Here is a 7,133-nt window from a genome sequence, read left to right on the forward strand (position 1 = left end):
TTAACAGTTGTGTGATAGTAAGGAGGAACTTCGTGAAAGATGGGATGAGGCAGAGATTGTAGAATCCGCAATGAGTAAAAAGGCTTAGTTTACCTTTAGGGGAGACATGGGGAGAGGGGAACAAGATAATTTCTTTAGATATCTTCATTACAAAGCAGACCACCAGATCAGCCAGGTCCCTGTTTTGGGAATAATGTACTATCTAACAGCAAGCACGCCCAGCGTTTATAGCTGAGTGCCTGGGTCATTGCTGTGCAGAAATCTTCCACGCAGGTCCGCACAGGTAGAAGTGACACAACGTGCTCAGAAATTATAGCGTCAGCACCCCTGGGCTCCCATGGACTGGTTTCAAATTAACCAAACTCATGAGAGACTGATGCAAGAAAACCAGAAATTGAATTTATTAATGTAACAGGAGATGTGAAACTACAAACCAGACTGAAATATCAGAGTTCAACCATGAGTACAGATTCTCCTCAAGAGCCCAATCACAGGCAGGCAGTCACATGACAAGAGTGGACAGAAGCAGAGCAGGAAGGGTTTCTAGATTAACTGAATGGACTAAATTTCTGCTATACGAAAAAATCTGCTGCCCAGAAGACATTTAACGCCAATCACAGTGCACTGTCCGTGGACTGTGGCTGAGACACGACTGTGAGCACCTGTGTAACTCTCCTTTCCCTGTCCTTTCTGGGCTAAGTGATGCACAGAGGTACAGAGATCCAGGGATGCAGATACCTCTAAACAACCAAAGCCCATCCCTGGGAGCCTGGAAACCAGACAGCCAGGGTTTAAACACCAGCTCTGTCACTTACTAGCTCTGTGACTTTGGCCAACTTACTTACTCTCTCCATGCCTCAATTTCCACATTGTAAACCTGGGATAACTATCAAACCTTCCTTACTCACTTGTTGTGAAGATTGAAGGATTCATTTTTGTAAAACTCTCAGAAAAGAATGTAGCACATTTTTGGTGCTCAACAAATGTGAATTTAATAAGAAAGTGATTTACAAATCTCCCTTCTAATCATCTTCTGTGTTTCATGGCTAGTCTGAATCCCAAAGGAAATCCTTATTTCCCCTCTTATAAACTCTTGGGGAGCACCCTTCTGTTGCATCTCACCACCTGTTTAAACTGAGGGAAGGGATGCCTCCTCCACAATCTGGTCCATGGAGAGTGTTTTTCCCTTCACACCCCTGACCCCTGGACAACGGTTAGCCCTCCTCACACTAACAGATTGAGGTGTGAGTCCGGATCTACAAGCAGGGCATATGAAACCTTTCCTTTCCCTCCAGTGTTGGCCACCATTGGGAAGCACCCGAGATGCTCAGCTCCATGGCAGGCAGCCCTGTGCATGATGGGGCAGATCCTCTTAAGGGAAGGCTCACTGTGGCCCAGAGCTAACTGGGACTGCATGAGTCTCTAGTTCTGGGGCACAGTATCATGACACGCATTTTCCCACAGCCCTGAAGTTCATGGAGAACGTGGCTTCATCAGTAATACAGGAGCCATTTATCGCCTGCCTGTTCTTCTGTGTCATCTCTCAGTTGGCTGCTGGAGAAAACATGTGTATATGTATTGGTTCCCCTTAAGCCCCAATATATATGAAGTAACAAAAATTCTGTGGCTTAACATTGGTTCAGGGCGACTGTGTAACTGTCCTGACCCTGCTGATGCTAAATTATGGGTATAGGAACTATGGAACCTCCTCAAATATCTTTCAGCATAAAACCAGCTTTCCTTATTTTCCTGTTTCTTAGTAACTGCCAAAGACTGTAAAATGATGGCTTCATACAAAACAGGAGCTAAACTTTATGAGCCCTTTGACATTCCCACTGTGCTAAACACTTTACATAATTTCTAATTCTCACAATTCTACAAAGCAGATAAGAGCGTCCCCATCTCACAGACGAGGGAAAAACTCAGAGCAAACTGACTCAGGCTCACGTGGCTCAGTGGCAGCACGTGCACGCAAACCCAAGACAAAAAACTACACCCCTTCTTATATGTACAAAATCACCTCCCAACAAATGATACACAGCTGCTGGGTCAATACTCAGGGAACTCAGTACACTTTTCAGCTTTAAGGTGCTCCAGAGGCCGCTCTTAGCTGCTTTATAAAATTCCGGCTCACTGGTTGCTAACACTGGAAGAAAAGACCGATTTTGCCATTGTTTGCACAGCAAGTCTGAAATGTTCACAGCGAGATGACAGAAAAAGTCTAAGGCATAAGCAGAATAATTTTTCCAGGTAGACAGACATAATGGACATTGTGCTATTCTGAAGCACTAAGCAACGGAATCAAAACAAAATAACATTTGTTAAACCTTCTTTTGCAAAAGGAATATTAAGACTGTTAGAAGATGCAACAGCACCACCTATGGCTAAAACACCTTCCAGGTTGCTGGGAAAGATGCAACACAAAAATTGCCTGTTGGATCAGAAAGAAGAATCAGATAATTAAATCTTATGTAGCACATAGTGCACTTTGCTTCGGGGAACGGAGGTGTATTCAGTATTTAATCTGACATTGCTAATACTCCTGAATATAAACAAAAGACACAGGCTCATGGAAACTTCTTAGTAGAGGAAAGAATCCAGTCCAGCCACTTCATTTTACAGGAGGGGAGACTGAGATCTGGGATCTGTCCTCCTGGCAATCAGCAGCAAATCTCTCCTAGGCCTCATGTCTTGCACTGTAGCAAAAACCAACAGATCTGTACTAGGCCTATATTCATAAAAGTCACGTCTGTATTTTTCCAACAATAATTAATCTAGGTATCTTGCAAAATACTTCTCAAAGAGCCAGGAAAGCATACAAGTGTATTGAAATTCAAAAACATTTATTTGCACATTAAAACAGCATGAGCTTTATTCTATTAAAAAAAGTGACATGTCAAATCAATGTTTTGATATTTTAAAACTTATTAAGAGTGCAGAAAAATAAATCAAAATTTTCTTTAATCACAAAAGAGAGAAGCTTATTCCCTGAAAATGATCAACGTAGATTTTTCTAAACTTAATGGTTCTGGTCAGATTCCTACGAATTTAAATGTCTGAGTGGATGGTTACACGGCAACATGAATTCTGAGTTGTAACAACACACATTTTGTGTAAATAATATTCAAGGCCGTCTGCTTAAGGTGATTTAACTAGTCCCTGTCTCACTAGAATGATAAAGATTTCATTAAAACTTCATACTGCACACACACACACAAAACCCTGAATCCTTGTTACTTTAAGCCATATTCATATATTCATAAATATGCATATTGAATATGCATCAGAAACAAGCCACCCTCTTTAGCATTCAGAGTTGATCCTTCTAAACTATCTGTCCTTGTGACAGCATATTTTTATAAGCAGCTCTTGGGTGCTTCATATACAAGGCGTCCACCTCTCACAGTCAAACAAGGTAAAGGGCATCACTCAAATTTCACAAATGAGGAAATGTACTTAAGCCATGAAAACAACTTACATATTCATCATCAGGAAAGAAAAGAGTAAAGATTTTACTTACAATATTCACTGACAAAACTTTCCTCCTTACTAAGACTACATAGAACCAATTCAGTCTTTGTAAATTTTTCTGTCAATAAGCACCACTAGAGAAAAACAAGCAACATCATTAGCAATGGTTGGACTTTCAAAGCCCACTCCAATTTTGCACTATAATAATTTTTAATGTTTTTATTTTAGTGTTTACAGAGCACTAAAATAAAAAAATATAAAGTTTTTAACTCATTGCCTGAGAAAGCAACATTTGTGAAAATGTACAATTTTAATTTATGCCACTCTGTCTAACATTCTCACTGGTGTCTCTCCTTTGAAGGCTTCATGAAGCTGAGATCGCTAAAATCGTTCATTTATGGACTCACAGGAGTTCGGGAAACCACTCAACTTGGGGCTGATCAGAGGAGCCATTGAGAATGCATCCTGTTCAGCCTGGGTTCCAGCCCTGAGCCTGCCAGCGCCAGCTGCGTGAGATTTGGGACAAGCTGCCCCATCTCTCAACCCCTCAGCTGCAGAAAAGGAGACACTGATACCTACCCTTAAACACCTGCTATGAATTAAAACATGAGGAAAGCATTTTAGCCTTAGGTAAGTGTCCACTCAGAGCAAGCTTGGTCATTATGATGATGAGGATTACTTTTAATAAGTTAAGGCAGACCAAAAATTAAAAATCACCATAAAGGAGAAACATTTTATGTCAATGAGCATTTCCTTTTGAATGGATTGCAGAATGTTCCATTGATTTTTTTAATAAATCAAATTTTGTCCACTAATTATAGATTAACAGGTTCATGGACAAGTCTTCAGAAAAAGAATTAGGGGTCACTAACCTCTGCATACAAAGAAAGTAAAATTTATAAAAAATCAGGGGGGAGATTATACCTCACTTGAGAGAGTATGTGCTCAGCATGCATGCGGCCCTCAGTTCAGACACCGGTAACTCCATTTAAAAACTTTTTTTTTAAGAAATGGAGAATTAACTCAAAAAGGTGGAGGAATGCAGAATTTTTTTAGAGAATCAACTCAGATTTAAGATGGGGAAAAAAATATCCATTTCTCACAGGAAATCTTGAGAACTATGTAAACCGGATCTGAGTTGTCTAATCTTTTAACATTATTCATGAATTCATATTACCAAGTCTTAAAACTGCCTGATAACCCACAGGGGTGATCCTGATCATAACAGCTGCCAACACGGATCGAGCTCCGGCTACGAATGGTCTGTTCTGCCATCTCTGCCCCTGAGGCCTCACCAGGCTGGGAGCACTAAATTCGGTCATTCATGAGCATCACGTGTAAGTCCTCCCTTTCTGCTTCTCACTCCCCCCTCACCAGACCCTCTGAGGGAAGCACTGTTATCATCTTCCCCAACCGAAGATAAGGCCACTGAGGCACAGAGACTAAACCTGCTTCAGGTCACATCGGCAATAAAGGACGTCTATAATTCTGCTGTTCTATTATTGAGAAAAGAATCTGACATATCAATTCAATGGAGACTGTTAAATAATCAAGTCTGTCAGGTCTTCACCTCAAAGAGCAGATACTATAGATTCCTGACGTAGGATGAGGCTGCCGCCACATACTGACCCAGCTTGAAATTAATATCCAAGATGAAGCAGCGGATACATGTAAATATTCACGACTGTCAACTCCGCTCTCGGGTCTGGGCCCTTCACTGCCTGAACGGGGGTGAAATCCCCACCCGTGTCAGGGAGGGAAGCGCAGTTCTTCCGGGACTCACCCAGGATTCACGGGCTGTTCCCCCCCACAGGCTGTCCTCAACTATTAAAAAGCTCTCAAGAATTTTACACCATGCAAAACTAAAAGACGTTTCTGCAGATGGAGCACTTTCTCAGGCTTAAACCTTTTTTGCCTACACTCAGCAAGTGGGAAAATAACACATGACTCTGCAAAGTCTCTGACCCTCACCACTCACAGGAGAAGAATGGCCTCAGCACAAGATGACTCTTCACGGATGAGAACAAAATAAACCCGCCCCCAACCACAGGCACTCCCAGAGACAGCGCTCAGCAGTCTTCTGCACACTCACGGTTGTGCAGCCCTCACCACCATCTATTTCCAGAACACTTCATCATCCCATAAGAACACCCCTGCCACTAGCAATCACTCCCCTACCCCCCTCCACCCAACCCCTTGCAACCATCACCTGCCCTCTGCCTCTGCATGTGCCTATTCTGGGCATTTCAGATCACTGAATTCAACAATATGTGGCCGTTTGTGTCTGTTTCCTTTCACTTAACGTGCTGTTATCAAGACTCGTCCAGGTTGAAGTGGTATCAGCATCTCTCTTTTTTTTTTTGAAAGTGTTAAAGTTTATTAGAAGGTGGTAAGTACTATCAAAAAGAGTAGAGAGGAGCATAAGTGATTGGGTTTCAAAGGGAAAAGGGCGGGTTGAGCAGTCAGTGTGGACTTCCCAGAGCAGGTGGCCTTTTTCATATTCCCCTTTATTTATTTTTTCTTTTTTATTCACTTTTACTTCTGAATAATGTTCCACTACATGGAGATACTACATTCTGTTCATCCATTCAGCAGCTATGTATGGACGAGCTCCAGACGAATGAGTGTAAGAGGTGACTAGGCAGGGATGGCATTTAAGCAAAGGGCAAGATGTGCTTTCAAAAAAAAAAAAGCCAACAAACAGAGGCACAAGGAAATTCAGCGCGTTTCTGAGAAAGTGCATGCTTGCTTCACGATGACTGCCGTGCAGGGCTGGGGGGGGAGTGACAGGAGACACAATGAGGGAGTCACCTGAGAATATTCCCCATGCAAGCAGCTCAGCCAATTCTCCTCCCTCATCCTGTATTTTAGAGCCATTTTTGATAGGTTTTCTATTTCAAGTAACAGTACTTAGTTACACATCTGATCATCTGCATCAGATCACCTTACTTCCAAGACACAGAAAGTCATTCACTGACTGGAGCATCTCCAAGACAGAAAGGTGATGGACCAGGGAGTCCTGCAGCATCCCGGCCTGCAGGCACAAACCCCCACATGTTCCATGGTGATGTCCGGAAAGTAAAATGCATGGAAATTTCTCACTGCTTGTGCACGATATCTGCCCCCAAATTGCCCCAAAATCATGCTGGCAAAGCACTACTGAGCCCTCTCACTACAAAAAAAAAAAAAAAAAAAGAGAGAGAACAGAAAAGAAAAGAATAAAGCTAAGAAGGCAAATTTAGGGTCTTCCATTGAAAACCAGCAACCATCACTGCCAGTAACTCAGCTGGAATTGTCCTGACTTCAAAAACCACTGCGCAGTTACATTGCAAACGTGATAGACATATATGTATTCCACGTAGATGATATTACAGTAGGATTTTTCTTTTCGAAATTTCCAGTTGCAACATTAACACAAGAAAGATTATGTTTCAGCTTTAAAAAACTCAATTATTTTCCACTTTCTTAATTTTGAACCTATTATTATTTTATAAAGGGTGCTATGCTGCAAATTATAAACCAACTATTTGGCTTCTGCCAACAAGACCTTTATGACTTCACTATTTCAGAGCAAGATTTAATGATGCTTTGAGAAGTGGGGCCTGGGGCGCTCACTAACAGCTCTTTAAATACTGACAAGGATGTGCTATTTAAGTAATGCA

This window comes from Camelus bactrianus, chromosome 12 (genome assembly GCF_048773025.1).
Source record: "Camelus bactrianus isolate YW-2024 breed Bactrian camel chromosome 12, ASM4877302v1, whole genome shotgun sequence".
NCBI lineage: Eukaryota > Metazoa > Chordata > Mammalia > Artiodactyla > Camelidae > Camelus > Camelus bactrianus.